Below are 23680 nucleotides of genomic sequence, written 5' to 3'. Positions count from 1 at the left end.
AACTTGTACGTGTTCTGTTACAAGTTTAAATCTCGAATCACAACAAAACTTGAAATTTAATAACTTTCGTATAAAGTATGTGAGTGTGTTTAAAAGATATTGAATACAATTGAATTGTACTTCGGGCGTGTTCGGGTATGTTCGGCCAAGTTCGGCTAACTTCGTCGTTTTGTTGAAGTTCGAATGCTTATTGCGAACAATCTATTGTTTAAACCTCTCGAGGCATAGACGAACGTGTCTACTTACGTTCAGAAACGCATTGCTACCGTTAGCAGATAAAATACGTTGTTTATATCCTTTTACTGGATTTCTGGTTTATTTGTACGTTAGTTGGAGAAATGGTTTGGGTAGAGACATTATAAGATTTCGAATGTTCTAAGTTAAGATGGACTCTCAAACATCAAAAGCTTTTTAATGCTTTTACAAGTCTATGGATTTTAATCGATAGCTTTTGATTCAAATGACGCGAAATAATAATGAATCGTTAGCTCAAATTTTCATTGCATTTGCAATAAACCATAGATTCTGGTGTCAATATAATAATATAAATCCTAAGTAGTGTGAATTCAAGAACACCGAAAATGACTTTTATGGTATAATTCAGTTTTCATAGACTCAATGAATCAATATTTTAATTTATCATGGACCCCTCTACATTGTAACAGGGAAATGTATTAATTTGCATAATTTGTGCAACTTTATCGTATCGGGACGATCGACTTTTAGCCCTTTAGTTAATTAAACACGATCCAATTTCAACCCCTAACGAATTGATATAAACGAAGGGATGAATTCTGCATTATTGAAATTTTACTTTCAGTCTTTTGATCTACGCAATAAAGGCAAGACTGCGATGCTTGCAACATAGATATACATTATACACTCGTCTGGTAATAATTAAAAATATAGTGCACTTAGTCAAAGGCAGATAAATATAAAAGTTAATAGTACAAGTTGTTTAAAATACAGACATTTATAATTAGAATAAGAAGCAATATTCGAGCAAAGTTCACTTTTGCGCCGCATCTTTTTTGGCATTACATGTTCCAGTTTAAAACAAAACATTTCCAAAAATTGCAGGGTGAAAGTTGTATAATAATATTTACCGAAAACAGCAAAACAAAAACCACTCGTACAATCTCCAAAAACACAAAACCCAACCCCATCATAATTTCTCAACTTTAAACTTTCGTTCTGAAATTAGTTTACCTAATTTCTTTTATCGCGGTCCGTGGGAAATTGAATATGAATCTGTTGTCACAAGCCTTTAACTTTGTGGCACGGGACTCGAAAAAGGTCTCATTTGCATTAAACTTTATACCTTTGTATAGAGGGCAGTAGTATCGATTCTGCCGCAGTGGGTGAATACCCCGATGACCTATGCAGGTAATGATTATAGTCGTTTTATGCCGCCGGGCTTATGCCTCCGTAATTATAATAATTATAGCAAGTATAAAGTAGGCTACAATGAAATATGATTATGCCACGGTAGGGTTAAAAAATTGCGGATTAATAAAAAAATTGTTTTAAAAAGTAATTCATTATTTCAAACTTGATTCGTTCTATTTTCGTTTAACATTCATTAATGTGCATTTTGTTTTTGTTTAGGCTATTTATTTACACACAGAACCAAATTGAAAAGTGAGATAACATTTTTTATATTTATAATAAATGTTCGTAAAACCAGTTCATTTTGCGAATCTGTATTTTAAAACTGTATACTGAAAGAATCCAAAATGCTGTTAGAATACGTAATGTTTGAATATATACTTTTTAGCCTTATTTCGTACTACTTTGAGGTTAGTATCTAGGTATCCTAACTGGATTAGAAAGGATCGGCTATTTTACGAAACATCTTAGATCAAGCATCCACAATCCTTAGGGATAAAAATTAGAGCGGTCTACGGTTTTTTAAAACGTCTCTATCCCCACTTGAATAAATTTTCTAAAACCGTAATGTAAACCGTCTCATTTTAAATTAGAAATTTAGAATACGATACCTGATTTCGGCAATAAAGCTCCCCTCGAGATGCGAATTTTGCCGAGAACTGTCGAAGACGCACGAACCGTCCCCAAAGTCTTTTACCTAACTTTGCCCCTATTTTGTATGCTTTAGATCGCTCCCGGTGAGACAGTGACAGTTTTAAATTATTTAAAAATGGAACAGCTTTGAGAGTGTAGCTGGCTGAATGAAATATTTTTAAGGTGATTTTATCTCAGTATTCTTTTTTTCGAATCGTTTGTAATTTGTTTTTAATTCGTCTGCTGTCGATTTAAAAGCGCAATTTCTGTAAAAGCATTTTCAAATAGCTTGTGGTTCTTATATTTTTAGAACGCTTATTATGAATAGTTTCGCACAATGTACAACTTATTTTTTATAATAATTTGTCTTTGATAAATATTTTCTTAACTAAATATACGAGTTTAGCTACATCCGTTATGAGAATTAGTTTGGAAAAGAACGACTCTCACTAAATTTAGTCATAGTTCAAATTTATTTTATCTTACTGATTAACTCAAAACTATTATTCAAATAAACCTTTCAACAAAAATAACAAAAGAATATTTAAAATTTTCAATACAAGACTCACACAAAATTTTACAATTTTTTCATCCAACGCTACCTGTTTAGTCACCCCATGAATGCATAAGTCGTTGGCATTGTGCCAGCGTCCCGTATCTCTGATTCACTAATAGATAAATCGCTACTCCGTCTGTCGGTTGCACATAGTACTGGCGCTCAGTACTACGTACTACGTCTCTAGAGAATATCGCTTGTTTACACACGCTTTCATACCTGCGTGGTGTTTTATTAGAACTCTTCAAATGTTATGTGCGCCTAGTACTCCGGTCCCTTTATGAGTCATGTTTATTAACTAGTACTTAGGGTCTGTTTATATGTTTACATAAACCTTTAGAGGTTTTACCCAAATAAATTGTTAGTTGGAAATAAATGTGAATGGCAATTGGCAATTGCTTTTGGTTATAAACATTTTATATGATTTTGAAAGAAAGGAAGGTGAAAAAAAAGTAGATTCAGAATGTAGTATGTTTAAGAAAATTATGTGTTTTGAGTATTTGTTGCGTTTCACAAGGCTTTAAATCTAAGTCAAGTAAAGTCTCAATTAAAAGAAAAGTATTTCTTTAAATAAAAATAAGCTCCTTATGATATTAAAAGATTATACAAAAGTATTCTACAACAATGCTCACTTTGAAAAACATACAGCAACAGCACCAAAAACACCAAAACCAGAAAAACAGGTAGTTACATAATACGAATAGTGATTTGGAAAGGCATTTAAAGGCTGTTATCTACTATTAGCATTTAAATGTGAATGATAAAGGCTAGATTTCGATATACTATCTCAGATCCTCACCCGCACAAAGGAAATCGACTGTCTAGGAAGCTTGATAATACTACTCACTCTAACACGCTACACTTAAAATTGTACCTTATTTTTGATTACACAATGTTTTATTTTAAATGACAATATGTAAAATCGTAGATGTAGAAGCTTTAGGAGTATGTCCTAAAGCATACTATATAGGGGACGCGAATGTTCACTTTAACAGATGTCTACAAAATGATTTATAACAATTTAATTGAAAATTCACGAGATTATACATATCTACATGTCTATTGTGAAATTCGTCCAATTTCAAAACGACCCGTTATATTGATATTTTGCTTGATTAAACTTTTATTTAACATGTCGTAAAGACAATTATCAAATAGGTCGCTTGTTAAATATGTCACAAAAAAAGGTTTTTAAATTTTTTAACGTATCCATACAATTCTATGGAATAGTCTCATTTAATCTTATATATAGTTTATTATACATATATAACAAACATCTTCTACTACTGACTCCAAACGTAACCTTGGTATACATACCAGGCAAGCATATAATCAAACAATCAGTTCAGATCCAAGGTCCACAAAACGTCAAAACTTTTACACTAGCAATCAAACACGTACACTATTCCGAGACTATTTTCTTTCAAACAAACAACGGATATTTGTTTTTGTCTAACATACAAAATGGGTCACGTACATAGCTAAACCTTTAAGGGGATTAGGAGTAACGTACCCTACCTTTAAGGGAATAATCGCACTGATACGAATAAGCTTATTTAAAACTTTTAGTTCGTGAAACAAGCGTTTTCGTGTACCTGTTGCGAAAATAGTAGGGAATTTTACCTAAATAATACGGTCCTTGGTTAACACCAAAACCACGATTAACTTTACATGTTATGTAAATAGAGCCTTATACCGTTGAAAAGGTAGATTACTAAAAGTAATTTTCTCAAATCTTTTATTTTAACAAAAGCTAAATAAAAGGTCTATTTTTTAAATGATGTTTGTATAAATGGCCTAACCACAATTTCTCTGGAATCTGTTTTTTACTGTTCTTAAAATTAATATTTTACTTAAAACTCGAAGAAATAGAAAAAAATATGTTTATTGGCTAGTGAAATATTCTAAAAAGTACCAAATGTACCAGGGTAGCAGAACTTATTAGGTGTGTAGTTGTACTGAACTCGTAATCAAGTTGGAGTCAGGAATACCTGTACCTAGGTAGGTATTGCAAATGTTCTGATCTGGATCTGACTTATTTACTAAGTTTCAGACTAATCAACGTTCGTCTCAAAGGGTCGGCAACTTCTAAATAGGTACCAATGAAACGAATATACGTGTCTACTTGTATAGCTGACATAGCGCTTTTCTAGGGATATAGAATGAAATTGTTTTTGTAGCTATAGTACTTATATTTTAATCGTGTAAAAAAAATATAACAGCCATTTATTTGATTAAATTTGGAAGAAAAGAGTTCGTAATTTTCTACAGTTTATTTAATTGCTATAAATCCTTTACTACAAATTTAAAGTCCATAAAATTCAACGGTGTAGTTTAAAAAAATCGGAAGGCCAATTTTAACTCAATATTTTTTACACGCTATAGGAAGTGGGATTATGCTAATCAAAAAATATTTTAAGCCATTTTAAAGTCATTAGTAATAAATTACATACTTTACCATTTAGAACTTCCCTCCTAAAAATAAAAAAGATAGTATCTATGGGTACCGAAAGCGTCAATGTTGCCATAGTCGATTTACTTTGTGGTTTTAAACCGTTTCCTTGCATCGACTAGGTAATTTTATAGGTCGGTTTACGAGCCACAAGATGGCCGCTTTGGGGAGTAACGGTGATGAACTGCAATCCATTAAAGACAAGCTTCGGCTATATTGTCAATGTAAATGAATTTGGACAGAGTTTGTTACAAGTTTTTATTATGTTGAAGTTCAAAATTAAGGAAAATTCACTATTATAGAATAGCGATTAATTAAGGTAAAATGACAAAAGAAATTAAGGCTTTTGAATAGCATATTACTCATATTAGATCCTGTGGCTTGATTATATTTAAGGGAAACTTTATCTAAATCAGTTCAGGAGTTTAGCCATGACAACGCGTTACAAACAGTCAGACATTCGAAATATTAGTATGGAGTATGACATTAAGTTTAAGTGCATAAACGCGTTAAATTAATCATGAATATACTTACTTTTATTCTAAAAATAATACGAAACTTTAACAGTCCTATTAGTTGGTAGAGAACCTTCTATGCCAGTTTCACGGCTGGCGGAGGTTCAAAATTGTGAATTTAGAACATCAATGACTCGCAGGCTTATGCAGCTGAAAGTGGTCTATTGGATAAAGTTGATTTATATAGGAAATAATAATAATTATAATCTAGATTAACCGTGCATGCAAAGGCTCTACTAAGTTGTCGGACTTTACGTATATCAGATTATTTCTACAGAAATTCAAGTTTTAGTGGAGCTTTGAAAATTATTTCAGCAGTCTTATCTTATCCATATATTAACGCGATATATAATATTAAATACATAGTTATTATACAGTTAGGTGCACTACAAGCCACCCGGTCACGACAATGGCCGACCTCATTCCGCCGGCAAATGTGTTAAAAGCATAAAACACTAAGTGCTACCAACCTCGCGAAATATGAAAAAGTAAAAATACTACAGTTGGTATGCATGGAGGTTTAAAATTTTATTTCATTCTATTTTAAATAAAGTTTTGCATAAAATATATGCATTTCTCATGTTTGCATTTCCAAATAAGATAAGTATAAGCCAAAAGTGTCTTGTCACTATTTTTTGTTACCATGTTGAATGCCGTAGCTACAATCTTATGTATACGGCGCTTAGATTTTAAGCTGCATATTTATAAATCAGTTTGTTTTAAAAACTTTCAGATGAAAATATTCCGTTTCTATAGTTATATAAACTAAAATACTTAAATAAACAAAACATCTTTACATTTATAATAATGACGAATTATGAGTCTTCGAGCAAGCATAATATATAACTATTTTTAATCGAATTTGTTGAATATTGAAAAAATTTTATCGGTACCGATTTACTGCCAAAACCCTAGTAAAATCACAGTATCTCACGCGTGATTTAAGATAGATAGAAATCACTAAGGTTTTCGGTAAAAGTATTACAATCGATAGGGTGTCGTAATCTTTCCCTTTTCTGAAGGATTTAGGGATTAATCCGACCCTTGGCGGGCCTTAGATGTGGTCCTTGTGAACGACTTAGAACACAATCCTGTTGAAAACCCTCTAACATGTATACGAGAAAATTCTGAGTAAAATATGAACTTTTGACATTTATGCCTTGGCATGATCGATTTAGCTAGATTATAATTGATAATTCTATATATTTACTAAGTAAAAAGCTGTATCTAATATGCTAACATCAGCTGCCAGTCACTCATACTCAAAATCCAGATTTTCACAATACAAGGATCTCTGCTAAGTTGTTGGACGGTAACAAAATAAAAACCGTCAAATTGGTAGCTTGATTCTCTACCACTATCGACTACTGAAAGCCGACTAGTCATCGAAAAATTTTGTATGAAAATCTGATCAGCGCCTCTAACGGGCGTCGTAGAAACTATTTTGGCAAAACATTTAAAATGTCAAACTTTCGATACTCGACAGTACCGACTGTAGAGAATCGCACTACTGTCTATCCCCTACACATTTAAAATTTCTAATGTCCTAAAGTTTTATACATTCTGTCATCTTTTGAAAAACAAAAGCTAATTAGCTAATCACACATTTCACCAGCACATTTCGCATTCCATAAAACAATCCATTTTCAAAAACATTTATCATTCAAAGCCACCATAAAAGTCATTGGACATTTAAAACACTGGCCATAAACATTCGCTTTATGAAACAAACGTCCACGTCATTCCGTGCGTTGTCAGCCAGACAATGGCGGGAAAAAACTATGCATTTTTAATAACCCCGCCTTGTATTGTCACGTGGATCATTTTGACACGTTTTAATTTTGCCGTGTTATAAAATATGGCTGGCAGTTTAGAGGCTGACGCAGGATTTGATGATACGTTTCGACGTTACTGGAGTTATGTGAAAAATATTTATAATGTACAACAAAAAATAATTATAAACAAACGCAGTGTTGGATTTATAGCTTGTTTCTGCAAATGCAAAACAAAATAAGACTTAGCTATCTCCGAACATAACTTTAATTTAAGCTTGGACGTATTTATGAGAGTTCTGTAAATCTATTGTTTGAACCAAAGATCGATTTCCTTCGATGAAACCCACGAAACCTTGTAAAATAGAATAAGAATACTTTATTATACGACAAGTCTTAATATTTAAAGCGCTAATTTATCAAATTTATTAATGCACATTTTCTTCTCTTATTAACTACATCACAGAATAAATTACCCAATCAAAAGCGTGCTATTTCATCCGAGATACCAGGGCATCATAACACGTCTGCAGTGTGACATCATTAAAACACCACGACCGGCTGTTGTCCGAACGGAACTGCGTTATCAATATTTATTGCGGCGCGGGCTTGTGACGTCATTAATTGAGCACACGTCGCACATACTGACTGATTGTTCGGCCAACTGGAAACGTGACTGAATATGAATGAATGACAGTTTTTTGTTGTTGTTTTAGCAGCTAGCACAGGCTAAGTACTTTTCTCTACCCATAAAAATTAAAAAAAAACACTAGTCACGCTAAATCTCCCAGAACTAAGTGATTATTATTTCTTCTTAAAATTTGTGTTAAGTAACAATATTGAAGAATTACTAATATACCGACTCAGACCAAATTAGCGACTAAATAATTTCTAATTAAATATCGCTACGCAGTGCTACGCTTCGTAGCAACGTCTACGAAGAGCGTAGCACTTCCTTAAATGCTTCGTAATTTACATTACAGATTTGATTGATAATAATTTAAGGGCCAAAAATTATCTTTTGATTTCGAGATTATTATTATGCTCCAACATACATTAACCTACTTTGGTTAACATGTAACACAAATAATTCCCATCCAAATCAAAATCTACTTACCAAAACCAACCAACTTCACAAACATCAAACAAATTACTTGTCAATCTAAGTACCAGTATGTCACAGTACTAACGAGAGTAACACGTGTGTTTCAAGTTCTCTTCGAACATGTTCAGATATAATTCATATTTCTACAGCGAGCGAAGTTCTAGAACGATCCAACTCATTACAAGGGAACTATATACTTCTTTTTCGCACTTAAAGGCGATTTGTTGGACTCTTTATAGCAGAAAGTTTGGCAGGTGATTATAGTTGGTACTTTCGGAACAATTTATTGAGTATCTTTTACTTTATTTATTGTTTTGTTACGTGATAGTGTAGTGAGAAATGAGAATCTATTTCAAATATATACAGTTTGGTGGCTCTGTTATCGAAAAAGTTTTGAGAATTGTGTATTCAGTGGAAAAGTACACTTCAATTTTTTTACATAATATAATACACAAAACTACGCCCTGTTCCCATAGGGGTAGGCAGAGACCAGAGATTCCACTTACTCAATCACGTCCATACATATATGTATTACATACAAGTGATAAATGCCCGCCTGCTGACTTTTTTAAATATACGTAATCTATCTATCTATCTACGAAAACACAGTGCCCAAAGTAATAATTACAAAATTAAACATCCGAAAGTTTATTTTATTAATTGTCATTATACAGCATAAGTATCAATTTACTCACTCATTAATTTCTCTTTAATTATTTACCGCATACGGTCGCCTATCCCGTGCACAAAATATGTAAGTACCAGGACATCATAACAGCCGCGGAGCTTGCAGCATTTTACATTGAGGTAGAAAATTGAAAACGTGTTGAAATTGTATTAATACTGGCTGGGTGAATGTATTGTACAATTTGAGGGTTCATTCACGAACGCCGCTCGGGGATTTAAGGCTCGTGTCGCGTTTAATCCGTGGCTGAGTGTCGGATTAATTGTTATGTTGATATGTTCTCCTAGTACTTTTTGGTACTGATATCTAAGAATGTAGCATGTAACCACAAGTTAACTGCTTAAAATACTCTCTCATTCCGCTTAGAAATTCTTAACAGCTTTTCCGAGTTTAGTACTTTGTTTTGTAAAAGGTAATAAACCTACTTCCTACATGAGTCCTATAAATGTAAGGCGGGGTACACACGCAATCGAGTAGACTTTGCTTCCAGTAGCTTGAACTAAGTTTACTACACTGGAGGTTGATTTTTACATTTTCATATAACAACAGCAGAATAATGTAGTAAACAATCGCGCATTTTTTTTTTCCTGCATATAAACTTGTTTGAGTTTCGTTCATTATCTATCTACCTTGTTAAAATTTAGCTAACATGAGTGATATTTTTATATAAACGTATATAACGTTATACATATTATTATCTTAATTACACGGACTAATTACTTACTCAAAATAAATAAGCGTGTAATACGCCTGAAACATAATACTAAAATAATCCGAACCTTTATTCCACATTAAATTTGACCTTGTAGGTACCCGCGAATACAAAAAGAACAATTCCATTTGGAGAAATAAAACCGATCATAAACAAGCAAATATGAGACACATTTGAAACTGTATTTTCTTTTTTTTGCAGAATATTAACCCGTCAAGGAGGCAGCCTTCGGTAAGTAATTCCCTCTCACCTGGGAGGGTCGCATATACCTCCCTTATTATACTTTATCTTATACTACCGGCCACAAAGTTTGGCCACAAAAGACCGCGGCTACAAAATACCCCAGTTATTAATTTCGCAAGTGTAATTACGCAAAGAATATATTATGAGGACGCCTTTAAGGTGAAATTAAATTTTTGTTGTAATATCGTAAATTTTGAGTGGAGTGAAAATAGCGGTGAATCAATTTTAATGTTGGGTTGTTTTGCTACAATTTTTGGTGAGTTCCACTTTTAGTCAAAACTAAGAACTTAGGTTTCTAATTTAGTTTTAGACTTTAGCATAGGAAGTGAATACTTTTTTCTAAGTGTTCGATATAAGGTTTTTCGAAATATTTTGCAGAAACCTAAGTGGGAAAAGCCATGATATCAAAAGTCTTATAAATATAGACTTTAAAAGTATCAAAAGGACATAAACATAGTATTAAAATTTCGCTCGTTTTAGACTTGCATAATAAATATAGCATATCGATTTAGACACTATGGAATTAGGTCCGGGCATTTTATTTGATACAAATGAAATTGAATATTATGCTAACATATAGATTACTTTAAAATGTATTAATCAGCTCTAAACCTAAGCCAAATATTGTACTAAGCAGATATCTAGTTCATTACAGAGTTAGCTAGAAAATCTGATTATTTCCGTGGAAATTGGGCCACAAATATGATTTGTACATAATTTGAGTACTGCGCTAGTACGCTGTAATCACGTAATAGGAACATGTTATATTGTAACTAGTAGCATTTTGAAATGTGTAGTGAAAATTACTGAAATAAGTTAATAAACTAAGCTTTACTTATTATTATTTATTTATAACGTAGCGTCTGTTAAACTCAAAGGTTATAGAGGTGAAGGACGCAATGGTCTAGAAATGTATGAAATATATCTTCGATTCGATTCGCCGTTTACAATGTTAGTCTTATGTTGTAATGGATGAGCCTATTGCCATATACAAAATTTACCGATCTCCGAAATACCATAAAAAATAATTTATTAATAAGCCTAGACCAATAGCACTTTTCCCGACGTTGAAGTCGAACCTGAGACCTTTAGTTCATTAGCCGTAAACGCTACCTAAACCATAGAGCCAGTCAATATTAATAAAAAAAGTATGTTATCTCTGCCTAAATCAGGAATTGTCCCTTCAACATTATTTAGCAGAGTAAATAAGCATTTACTACTTAAAAACTAAAGCAATTAAAACGATGGTTGATATAAACTGTTATCTACTTAACGGCACCTTCAAACAATGCTGTTAAACAATATTTCATTATTTATAAGCAATATCTCTGTAAGTGCTGTAATAAACTTATACAAAGATAAACTTAAGTGCTTGTTATTTATTAAATTATTGTTTACTTTGTAACTTTACAATACGTAAGTTGATTGATATAATAACATTGTCAATTATGTAGAGAATTTAAAGTAACATGCATACATTTACATAAATATACATACATATACATATACATAGTAACCTCCATACATACATAATTTCGCGCCTGTTGTACCCTATGGTGTAGGTAAAGGTGTATGAAATACACTCACGTTCCGACATCTACAATATTAGTAATTTAGAGGTTAACCCTATGTAACAAGGGGCAAGCCTTATTGTCTTATACCGGGCCCATTATCAAACTTTGGCTTCTATTGAAAAATACTATAATTATATTATTTTTGGTCTTTTCTAATATAAGCACTTTACGCGACTCGGGATTCGAACGTGAGACCTCTGCATGGCAGTCGCATATACTACTGACTGCGACAAGGAGGCGGTTACTTATACATAAAGAATGTCAGGAAATAACTACTTCTTTGTAATAAACAGAATAAAACTGTATTAATATTAGCATATAAAACAAAAGCCGAGCTAATCCGGATAACGAGGTCGTTACCGATACATCTTCCATGGTGTTGCCAACACAAGAATGATGATAAATGTTGCCAGCCACGCGTTGAAATTACCTACGTACGTGTAAATGCATTTTCCAAGATGGCTGACAAGATTTATGTATGTGTGGTACACAAGGAAGAATATTTTACGTTTATGGATGCCGCCGACGGTCCTCCGACATTTTAAATTACGTTACTCACTTTTTACTGGCGAAGTTTTATTTTTAAAGTTACATTTTTATCAAGAGGGTGATTTTCTTGTCTTGTTCTCTGTTATTTTATGATTTCGGTTTTGTAATGATGATGGAGGGTGCATTTATGAAGCGTATTTAATTCTTTTGTGATGAATTTGAACGACTACTTGAAAACGACTAATGGTATCGTGTATTGTCTACATTGCTACTTATATTAAGCTATAAGTTGCTTTTATTACGACAATAACATGCCACTATAATATAAAAATACGAACATTTGATATGAATTTGAAAAATAAATTAAGATGTTCAAACACTTTCTTTTAATCCTTTACTAATCAAGTAGATATAAAAGAGTTCATACGTGTCCTGGCCGCACACAATCGCAGTACTCCATATTTAAAAGCAAAAAAACGGACTTCAAAATGGCGGCTGCCATTCGATGTATTCAAACGTTCATTGTTCTGCTACGTATCGTCATACCTGACAGTGCTCTTATTGCATTCGACGTGGATAAAAAACGTTACATATTCCTCTCCTGTCTTAACGTCCAATATGACTAGGAAATGTGAAATATTGGTGCTTGAATAAAAGTGGAGTATTTTGGGATAAAATGTTTATAAAATATGTATAATATAAAGATAGGAATAAAATGCGTAGGACGGTTATTGCAACGATATTTACAGACTTATTAAGAATCTTAATAAAATAAATATTTATGATAAATTCATAGGCGCAAATTAATCACTTATACTTGGTTTTTGAGTATATTTAGCGGTAGTTTATCAATCCGCTTGCAATTTTTTTTATATAAGTTTAAACGCTATTGAAAAGATGAAAAGACTACCTCTAAATTAATCTTAGAAAGCGGGGCTTAGAAAACTTTTCATATCGCTAAAAATGTAAAATATTCAAAGGAACCAGTATAGTAAAGCTAATTTAAAAATTACTCAATATATAAAATATAAAACTAACTGGATATAGTAAAAACCAATCGACTGCATCTATTTACATTAAAACTATAAAACCGTGTAGAGTCTAGACTAATTTGAAACTAAAATAACTTTAAGTCCGTATCTCGTTGTCTAGTACATAACGGTTAAGGCACGTACTCACTACGTGAACTAAAGTTTACTTACCTTTGATAGGAGAAACCTTTTAGATTGAAGGTTTTTACATAATATTTTACTAACCTTAGGTACTGGGCATATCCTAGGCCTTACACGGGGCTAGAAAGAGCCTAAAGAACGCCACTAAATCCCTACAAACTTCTTTATAATAAATACAAAATTCCTCCTGTAACGCTTTTGCAGGGAAACCTCAGTCCATTGCAATGAAATCTAGTTTGAAGACAGTTGAAGTATCGGTATCAAACATAGGCTAATTAATAAAAAAACGATTCTTGTACAGGCTAAAATGGGGATAAAACCGTATGAACTTTATGAATATAACCGATAAACAAGGCTCATCAAATCATTGTACCTCAGACAGAACAGCGATATTGACTTTCTACATATCCTTCTTAAACGGTCAGTGAGCTACTAATTTTATGAACACGTCTAGTGCACACTCGTCCTAAGTGGTATAATTGCAAAAGTAATTACTGGGACTTGAGTTATTTGAAGTCCAGAACCGACTGAAATACTCATTCGAGATTGTGATACTCTCGCCCTGAATATTTAAGATTCAACACATTGAATTTAAATTATTTAGAGTTGTTTGAAAGGAGCAATGTAGTATTAATTCTATATAAATAAAGGTCTTGATGGCTGAGGGAATGACTACTACAAAACGCCACTTACTCCGATCTTCACATACTTTTTTAGCTTTTATAATATTCATACGGCTCGTGTCATAACAGCTCGCTATTGGGTAGATAAACTACCGCTAAATGTACTCAGAAACCAGGCATTAGCAAATTGCACATACCAATAATATAAAATAAATGTGTGCATTTTTATTAACAGCTATATAGAGAGTTTATTTATAATTTTCACTCCTCTCGTAAATAGTTTACAACTTCTTTATAAAACCTCAATAAAAACCTCATTAAATCATCATAAAATTAATGTCAAGAAACTTATTTTAATAATAACCTCGCACTTGTAAAACGACTCTGGTGTAAATTAGCAGGTACCGAGTACCAGGGCGCCACAATACCAAAGAGCTTTAAAAACAACTCATTAGCATTGCCACAGAATAAATTTTTGCAGCAACCAAGCGGTTTACCAAGTACCCGCGCTTAATATCCAACGAGCGGTCGAGTTAATCTATTCTTTCGTTTCTCTGCCCTCCTAGTACTTACTACTGAATTTATTTAAATTTTAAACTTGTTCCCCTTAAAATTGAGTGTGACTTAATTAAACTTTTATGAATACAACAAATTACAGTGCGTGATGAGTTTCACAAAATATTCCGTCGCTTTTACAATTTAATGGTTATGAAATTATAGTATTTGAAACCGTTTTAATGAATTTGAAAAGATTTTCAGGTGAAAGAAAACTCTGGAAGGATGATTTATATGTAGTGTTTTTTCGGAAATTCGGAAATTCATACCTAATTAACTGTGACAAAAAATAGTTTTATTTCTTTAAAAAAAATGCCAATCGTGTTATTATGTTCTTGTTTCCTGAAACAAAGGAACCGAACGGGCGGTGTACAAAGTTTTAAAAGAACCAATTCATTAGCGTCGCCGCGAAATAAACACTTTAAAATATAAGAGGGGAAAAAGCCCCGCTCTTGATATCTTAACAAGCACTCCGGTTTATCTATCCCTTCGTTTTTCTCCGCTCCTAGTACTACCACTGAATTCATTTAAAAACTTGATTCTGTTTTTCATAAATTATGAAAAAAATATATAAAATAACAATTAAATTTAACTTTTCAACACTCATGAATAAATTAATGACTAGTTTTCTTACATATATAAGCTTGCTCAGCAGTAGGACTGAAATGGGATTTTTTATTTTGTCGTATGGCTAGTGGTCAACCTAGTATCAAAGTTGTTTAAGCCGCCCGAAAGACCTTAGACATGGCTAAACGACTGTTATCTTTATTGACTACGACCGGGACCGACTTTAAACGGAGATGCTCAGTTCAAATACCATTTTGAGGTCACCCATCGATGGCATGACTGCGCCAAGGGCTGCTTAACCTATGAATTGTTTAACGACCGGTAAGCTCAACTGGCTTTGCACTTTGGAAAGTGAATTAGGTTATAGCAAAAGTTTTAATTATTGTGATTATACGATAAACATAATAGACTGCTAATAAAAATATAGCAGTATAAAGTATGCTAGTCTATTTTATTAGTTAACAAGTAAACGTTGACAATCGCGTTACGATGGACGTGTGTTGGTGCAATGCAGTACACCGATAAATTGCAATGGACGTCGCATAGTAATTGTGGTTCAGTAATTAATAGTATCGTATATTGACGATTATTGAGAGACTTGTGGTGTATTGATACACGGTGTCAATTACTTGCACGGAAAAAGCCAGAATCTGTAAAAACTTTACAGTGAAAATCTCCTAGATTGTGTTTTAACCTTTTTTTTATCGCATGGCTAGTGGTCAACCTAGTGTCAAAGTTGTTCATTGTTCAAGCTGCTCGAAAGACCTTTGACATAGCTTAAAAACTGTTATCTTAATTGACAACAACCGTGATCGACTGTTATGGTGCCCTCCGAAGCATGGAGACATTCAGTTCAAATACCACTGTGTGGTTACATATCTATGCAATGACCGCACCAAGAGTTGCTTAGCCCAGAGACCGTTAACCGGTTGGTGAGTGCAACTACAACTAAAACAATACCCATAGACGGTTACGCTTACCAATCGATGAACGATTCAATAGAATATAAATACGAACCACCAAATATAAAATCATCCAAATGGAAATAACCCATACTTTTACTCATCACATACATTTGAAACCTATATTTCCAATAATAATATCCACCAATCAAATAGGTTTGCCTATTCAAGTATTTGTCGTGTGTGTACAAATGAATTACTAATTAAATTACCATTGTGGCCAGCCAGCACCTCGCCGAGTAAATAAAGGTGCTAACTAATGTGCCGACAAATTGGAAACCTATTGACGTACAGAATTAAATATTCATTACTGTGTACAATTGCGAATAATGTTTTAATATTTTGAAAATATGCATATTGGACAATTGAACTGCTGTTTGAATTGAAGCTGCAATATGCTAGCAAGCTGCAATTTGTTAACAATATTTTGATGCCATTGTGAAACAAAGAGCATTTTATACGCTAACTAATATAAACGAAATAGGTGCAAGTTTAATATTATTAGTGAAGCTATTTTAAAACTAGGTAGACAAACACAGACAAAACAGATTTTAATTTAATAAAGACAAAGTTCACTAGTACATAAGTACTACTAACTACCAGGGCGACATAAACCTATAGGAGTAAACAAAGAGGGAAAAGGCCACACGTCACAGACGGCAGAATAACTAGGCACTCCACATCTGTCGATGACAGCTGACGCGAGCCGCCCTGGGAAATTGCACGCCTGTCGACGTAGATTGCTTAGAAAATACCACTTCGACAAATAACTCATTATTATCTCTTTTCAATGGAGAGCATTCACTTCTGAAGAATGCTAATTAAAGCTCTTATTAAAACTTTTGATAGGCGAGGTTTAGCCGCGGGTGTCTATTTCGTTTGTTTGCTTCTCCGAGTATTTGAATCGATAGATTTAATTATGTAGGACGCCAGAGCGGTTGTGCTCAAAATTAAGTTTGTTAAAAGAGATTGATAAAATATCTTTAGTTTTTTTGATATTTTTTATAACGAAACAGTTTTATGATGGGTAACGTTTCGTGAATATACGACGCAAGATAAAATATTCTTCGTTTAAAAATAAATATTTAAAAATCTCAGACTTTACCAATAAATCATTCACGAAATACGTAATTAAAGTAAGAAATACCAACCGAATATAAATACAATATTTTGCGAAAATAAAATCATAAAATTAAAATGGCGTTCCGTTTTCATTGTTTTTTTAATGATACAGTTTACAACGAGCAAAGGAAACGTGTATACAGCCAGTATTAATTAATAGCAAGACAACAGCATTGTGCGTCGTGCGAGCCGATTCAAGCAGATTATTGCCAATCAACGTGCCGCCATGATCCGAATTGAAATTTACATTTATGATGATACACGCTCAATAGTTTGTGCTATACCTACCGTGTACCGTGTAACAACGCAGGTAATACCTTTTATTGTTTTGCCAATAAACGAAATCAAATCTGACCGGTAAAAATGAAGGATTTAATGAAAAATACCTTGCATACTACTACTAATTTTTGCTGTACAGAATCGCGCAACTGACCTTTTATTACTTTGCTGTGTTCAATTTACGTGAAACGAATATAACTTTAAGAACAAAAAAATGGCTACTGTGATTTTAAAACTGCATTTCTAGTCTTAAGATATTTTCGTAGAACTATCTCACTACACTTCAAAGTTTATTTCATTTGCGTTTTCAAAACTGCACTTTCGCATCATTTAAACTTATTCGAGGCGAGACTCGGAGACATGAGACATTCATGAATTGTAAGCTAAGCTGAAACTTGTAAGTTGTAACACCTCAAGGAATACTCATACGTTAGGCGTTTTATTTTTACATACAACTGTTGTTTCTTTGTAGTCTGACATTTAGTACGGGTAGAGTTGCAATTTGTGAAGACTTTAAACTTCGAATGTGCATGTAAGTTTAAATGGCGGCTTCTTTTTCTTTTTAATATGTAAGGAGGTTGAATATAATGAGTACTTAATACATTGCTATTTTTTTACACATATAATAACTATCTACAATAGAATCTTTGTTGGTATGGTTATTTTCACTGTTTATGAACAAATTGGCGTCTGTAGCTTTTTTTTATGAATGTTACCTACTAGTTTGTAAAGAGATGTATACATATAAGCCGATTTTTTTAATTATGCTACCTATCTCGTCTCAGATTTTATAAACTAAAAAAGTTGATAAAAAATTGAAAAGGTAGATTCCCTGAATAAAATGAACAGAGGATTAGAATCTTGTCATAATTAAAATAATAAATATATTGCTATGATGCTCAATCAACTCCTAAAGTTCTCTGGTATCCTAGTATCGCTTTGTCCAAAGTATAACAATGCCAGATAAACTTACTTCGAAGTGAATAACAGATAATAGTGCGAATTGCCCGGATAATTAGCAACAATGGCCGCCCGTATCGCAACAGATACCGTACTCGTCTGTTTAGTATTAGTTTAGACAAAGTTATTGGACTTGAGGTGGACTCGCCTTCGTAGTTCATTGATAAGGGTCTTCGTTAAAGAGAGGTATGATGAAATACTATTGATATACATTCATAAAATGACGTCTTTTTCTCATAAAAGTAAGCAGAGACTAAAGACCACTTCGCACGATCGTTACAAACTTTTGATATTTATGTATGTAAAGATCAAATAAGTTCTTGTACGTAAATGACGTTCACTAAAAAAAAGGAGACGTGACGGCGCGCCATGCGCTATTCTAGTTGACTTAATGTTTTGGTCATACTTCATGATTTACCCTGTTGAAACGATTTTTCTTTATTTAAGTATAATTTTATAATAACGCATGACTATTTTATATACACACACAACCTTTCACCACTCATGCTAAAATGAAGAGGCTTATAGTATCAGTAAATTCGTAATTTGTATCAATCTAGAAAATACTAATACTGACCAAAAATCTGCACCAAATTCCTACATCATCTATATAAATACCACTTCCTACACTCTCATCCCGAAATAATACAAAAGTGTTATTTCCATGACATATCTTTTGTTAATACAGCATGGATTGCAACTAGCGATGATGGATGACACGTCTGATTGATGACCACGCCATCTGCGGAACTTATCCCAATCCGATTCAAAACGTATTTTTACATATAAAAGAGATTATTACTTGGGAAATGGTGAATCGATTTCGCAAATCAACTTTGATACGCGACAGTTCCGCGTTAAACAATGTATCCAAGGTTTATAAATAGATAGATCCTTTGCAAAAACGTTGCTTAGATAAGCCCTAAAAAGTACTTCTAGCTTTTTCTGAACTATCACTGGACACGCTACCGCATTTCTAAACAATTTCCCAAATCATCAACTTTCATCTGGGTTAAGCAATGTAACCAAGGATGAGAAATAGACAGGTAGACCTAAAAATCCTTGACGAAGGTCAGAATGATGCCTAAAAGAAGTGATATTACGTAGCTGAGACCTAAAAACCCTATAAGCCCTAAAATGTAATGAATCATCAATTTAATTAAACTGTTCCGTTACCTACTATGTGACTGATTGACTGATGGGCAACACACAGCCGAAATTTGAGCGTAGAAAGTTGAAATTTAGTATGAAGATTCCTAGGAAGTGTAGATGAGCACTGAGAAATTATTTTCGGCGATTCCATCCCGAAAAGGGGTGAAATTCCTCGCGGGCAAAGCCGCGTTCAGAAAGCTAGTGTTACATAGTTTAGCTGTTTAGTACTGCAAATACTGGTCAATCCATTAGAGAGTATTGGCTATTCTGATATCCGGTAGCAATCTCTTCGATTATAATCGGATCTCCAGCTTAATCCCGTTAGATTAGATGGCGGTCATCTTCAATCTATGTGCTTGGGGAGTAAGCTACTGGAAATAAGATTTCGCAGACCTGTATTGTAAAACTAGCGGCTGCCCGCGGCTTCCTCGACGTAGACTTTAGTTTTACCGTTTCTACAACACTTTTTTTATTGTGGATCTTTTATAAAAAAGTTCTCCTCCCTTTTTACCCCCGCTGAGGGAATTTTCTATAATTTCAACTTCATACGCTCAGTAGTTTTTTTGCGTAGTCCATCAGTCAGAGATTTATATATATGACGGAGGAGGGACCTCCGTAGTGTTTTTAAAAAGTGTGACGTCAGCATTGCTGACGTCACAATTGTGGTTCTCATGATGATCACTCATTTTGGGTCTTCTAAGAAAAACTTCACTTGTACTTATAAACTTCGTTTATTCAACGGGCAGCGTAACGACGTCCCAGAGAGGTCCGTACTGTACGGCGATCGGCGTGCAACTGAGCCGATTGCCTACAGAGCGGCCGTATTTATAGTTCTCGGCGCACGAGCACGTGTTTATAAGTTTTAGGTTAAGTATTGAAATTACAATAATAACGTTAATTTTACATCGTATTAAACTCAAAATAATCAACTGATGATTTATAAACTAATATTTTGGACAACCAAATTATTAAACAAACTTATTCTACTTTCTCTGGACAGCTAATGTGGTTGCGCCGATACGGCCATACTGACAGGCGGTGCGCGCTCTGCACCAGCCTTGTTGTTTCTAGTAGATTGTTGTAAGCTCTCGTTGACCTGAAAATTTAAATAATTATCTCTGAGTAGTGCATCTGTAAGCAACCGGCGTTGCTTTGATTTTTTTTTTTTTTTTTTTAAAAACATTAATATTGTTAACGTTCTCGAAGCTTTGGTTTAAAGGTTCTCGAAGGTTCTCGTAGAGTTCTCGGCGGTTCTCGTGGAATACTCGGAGGTTCTCGTAGAGTTCTCGAAGGGTCTCGTAGAGTTCTCGAAGTTTAATTTGGAAATTTGGAATTTTGAAATTTGAATTGAGTTACTAATTACAATACTTACTTGTTTATTCTGATGGGTTGTTTTGTAGGTCGTGATTTTGCTGTACTTGCGGCTCTTCTCGTGAGGTCGACGGGATGGGCTCGTTTGGGTTTGCAGCATGTTCTTGGTGAGTAGGTGAATCGTTTCCCGCCGATACGGTTAACTGATCACCAGGTTGTGGAGCACGGCGCAGCTGGTCATGGGCAACCTTGCGAGGTCGTCCTCTACCAATAACTTTCTTTACCAAATATCGGTCATTCTCTAGTATTCTACAGACTTCGTACGGTTCACTGAATTTAAGGTCGAGTGACGTTTGGTTGCGAGGATTATTCTTAACCAATACGTAATCTCCTCTTTGGAAATGATGGATTTTGGCCTTATGTAGGTTGAAGCGTTGCCTGTCTTGTTCACTTGAACGAATCATTTTCTGTTGCACCTGTTGGGTAAGTGCTTCAATATCGATGGTTTCGTTGTCAATATCCACCAAGTTGAGAAGCTCAGGAGGTACACTGTGTTTGCGTTGTGTAATGAGTGTCAGTGGAGCAACCCCGGTGACCCGATGGGTTGTACAGTTCATTGCCAGCTGAAGTTCCTCGAGTACAGTGTGCCACTGCTCTGATTCGTAATTTTTTATCATAATTAATGCATTTTTGAGGGTTGCGACGACTCTTTCAACTTGGCCATTCGCTCGGCTGATTCCTGGAGCGATAGTATGAATATTTATTCCGATGTTGTCACAGTACTCTTTGAACTCGCCAAGGAACTCTCTTCCTCCATCGACTATGATTTGGACCGGTGCGCCAAATAGATGCACAGTACGTTTTAGAGCAGCCAATGTACTGTGTGGGTTTTTGTTGGTACTGAAGTACAGTAGAACATACTTCGAGAAAGCATCAACGGTGACTATGACGTACTGCTGATCATCTGGAGTGCCCAGCTTCCCTGTTATGTCCATATGGATAACTTGGAAGGCTGCTGTCGGCTTTTGTATAGGGTGTAATTGGGCTTGAATGGCTCCGGATCTTCCTTTGGATGTCCGGCATATAACGCAGTTATCCACAAATCTCCGAACAGTAGAGCTCATTTTCTTGAACCAATATGTTTCTTTGATCTTCTGCAGAGTCTTTTCCCAGCCGGGGTGTTTGAGAGCAGTGTGAAAGGAGTTTATAATGCTCCATTGAAAGGATTTGGGGACAACAGTATTGAGCTGCTGACCGAAGACAGGATCATTGACGTTCTTCTTTAAGACGTTATCCTCCAAGACGTAGTCCTCTACTGGGTTATTGTCAGTGAGGCTGTCCATTATCGGTCGTAGTTCATCGTCTCGTCTCTGTTCTATTTTAAGCCAATCTAAGTCTCTCGTCATAACATTGACCGCAAACTCAACTGGGTTTCTACTAAAAAAGTCAGCATGTTGGAGACGTTCACCTTTGCGGTATTCTACTTCGAAGTCGTAGTTTTGTAAGAACGCCCACCAGCGATGAATCCTTGGTAGGAGATCCCTTTTATGTTTTGACGCTTTTAACGCATTGCAATCTGTTATTACAGTGAACTTTCGCCCATATAGATACTGGCGAAAGTGTTTTATAGCACGTACCACTGCTAGTGTCTCCAACTCATAGGAGTGGTAGCGACTTTCAGCCTCCGTGGTTCTCAAGCTCATAAAAGCAACCGCATGTTGGCGTCCATCTGTCACCTGAACCAGTACTGCTCCAAATCCAAGGCTGCTTGCATCTGTGTATAGTAGTATAGGCGCCTCTTCTTGAAATAACATAAGTGCTGGAGCAGACGATAGGCATTCAATGATTGTGTTACGAGCTTTTTCGTGTTTGTCTGTCCATGTCCATTTTGCTCCTTGCTTCGTTAGTTCATACAAAGGTACCATCACACGAGAAAAGTCAGGAATGTACTTCCTGAAGTATCCAGCTAGACCGTTGAATTGTCTGACTTGCTTGACAGTTTTGGGTACTGGGGCTTTGACTAGGGCTTCTACTTTGCGTGGACTTGGTCGTACTTGTCCATCAGAAACTACGTGTCCGAGATATTCGATGGACCGTTTGAAGAAAGCGCACTTGTCTGCGTTGATAGAAAAGCCCGAGTCTTGCAGTGCTATGAGGATTCGCTCCAAATGCGAGATTCCCTCAGGAAAATCTTTGCATTTGCTCAACACGTCATCTACGTAGACCTGTGCAGCTGTTCCCAGCAATGATGTCAAGGCTCTGTTAATGCATCGTTGGTAGACCGAACAAGCATTGCTCAAACCAAAAGGCATGGTGAGATACTCATATAGTCCATCTGGTGTGACGAATGCGGTCTTCTCTATGGAGGTCTCACTGATGGGAATCTGGTGGAAGCCTGCAGCCATATCAAGGCTTGTATAAAAATTACCATTTGCCAACTGGTCGATCTGGTCTGAGATCAACGGGAGTGGATAATGGTCACGTAGAGTATTTGAATTAAGCTCTCGAAAGTCCACACAAAGCCGATCGTCACCATTCTTTTTCTTGACCAGTATGATGGGACTTGAGTAGGGAGATTTGCTTTCACGAATGATTTTGTTTTCCAAAAGTTCTTGAATTATGGTGCGAACCTTCTCTCGTTCCACTGGGCTGAGGCGATATGGTCTTCTTTCCACGAATTTTTCAGGATTTTTCAATCTGATTTCTAGCTCGCCAGTGTTGACCCGAGTCTTAGGATACCCACGGATGAACAGGTGCTCGTATTTATTAAGAAGTAGTCGTAGTTGCATAACTTCATCTTTATTCGTAAGGTCACAGTCCAAGTTATTGAAGAGACAAGAACTGGTACTCAC

General features: G+C 34.8%; 1 protein-coding gene across 1 annotated transcript in view; it reads left to right on the top strand.

Moving 5' to 3' along the window:
- LOC142981499 (uncharacterized protein CG3556) overlaps nucleotides 1–23680 on the top strand; it is a 115596-nt gene that overhangs the window by 31064 nt on the left and 60852 nt on the right. Inside the window, exon 2 of the mRNA XM_076127464.1 lies at nucleotides 10021–10050. The gene's annotated coding sequence lies outside the window, so the exon portion shown is untranslated. The remainder of the gene's footprint in view (nucleotides 1–10020; nucleotides 10051–23680) is intronic.

Source organism: Anticarsia gemmatalis, chromosome 20 (assembly GCF_050436995.1).
Source record: "Anticarsia gemmatalis isolate Benzon Research Colony breed Stoneville strain chromosome 20, ilAntGemm2 primary, whole genome shotgun sequence".
NCBI lineage: Eukaryota > Metazoa > Arthropoda > Insecta > Lepidoptera > Erebidae > Anticarsia > Anticarsia gemmatalis.
This window is presented reverse-complemented; position numbering and strand designations above follow the sequence as displayed.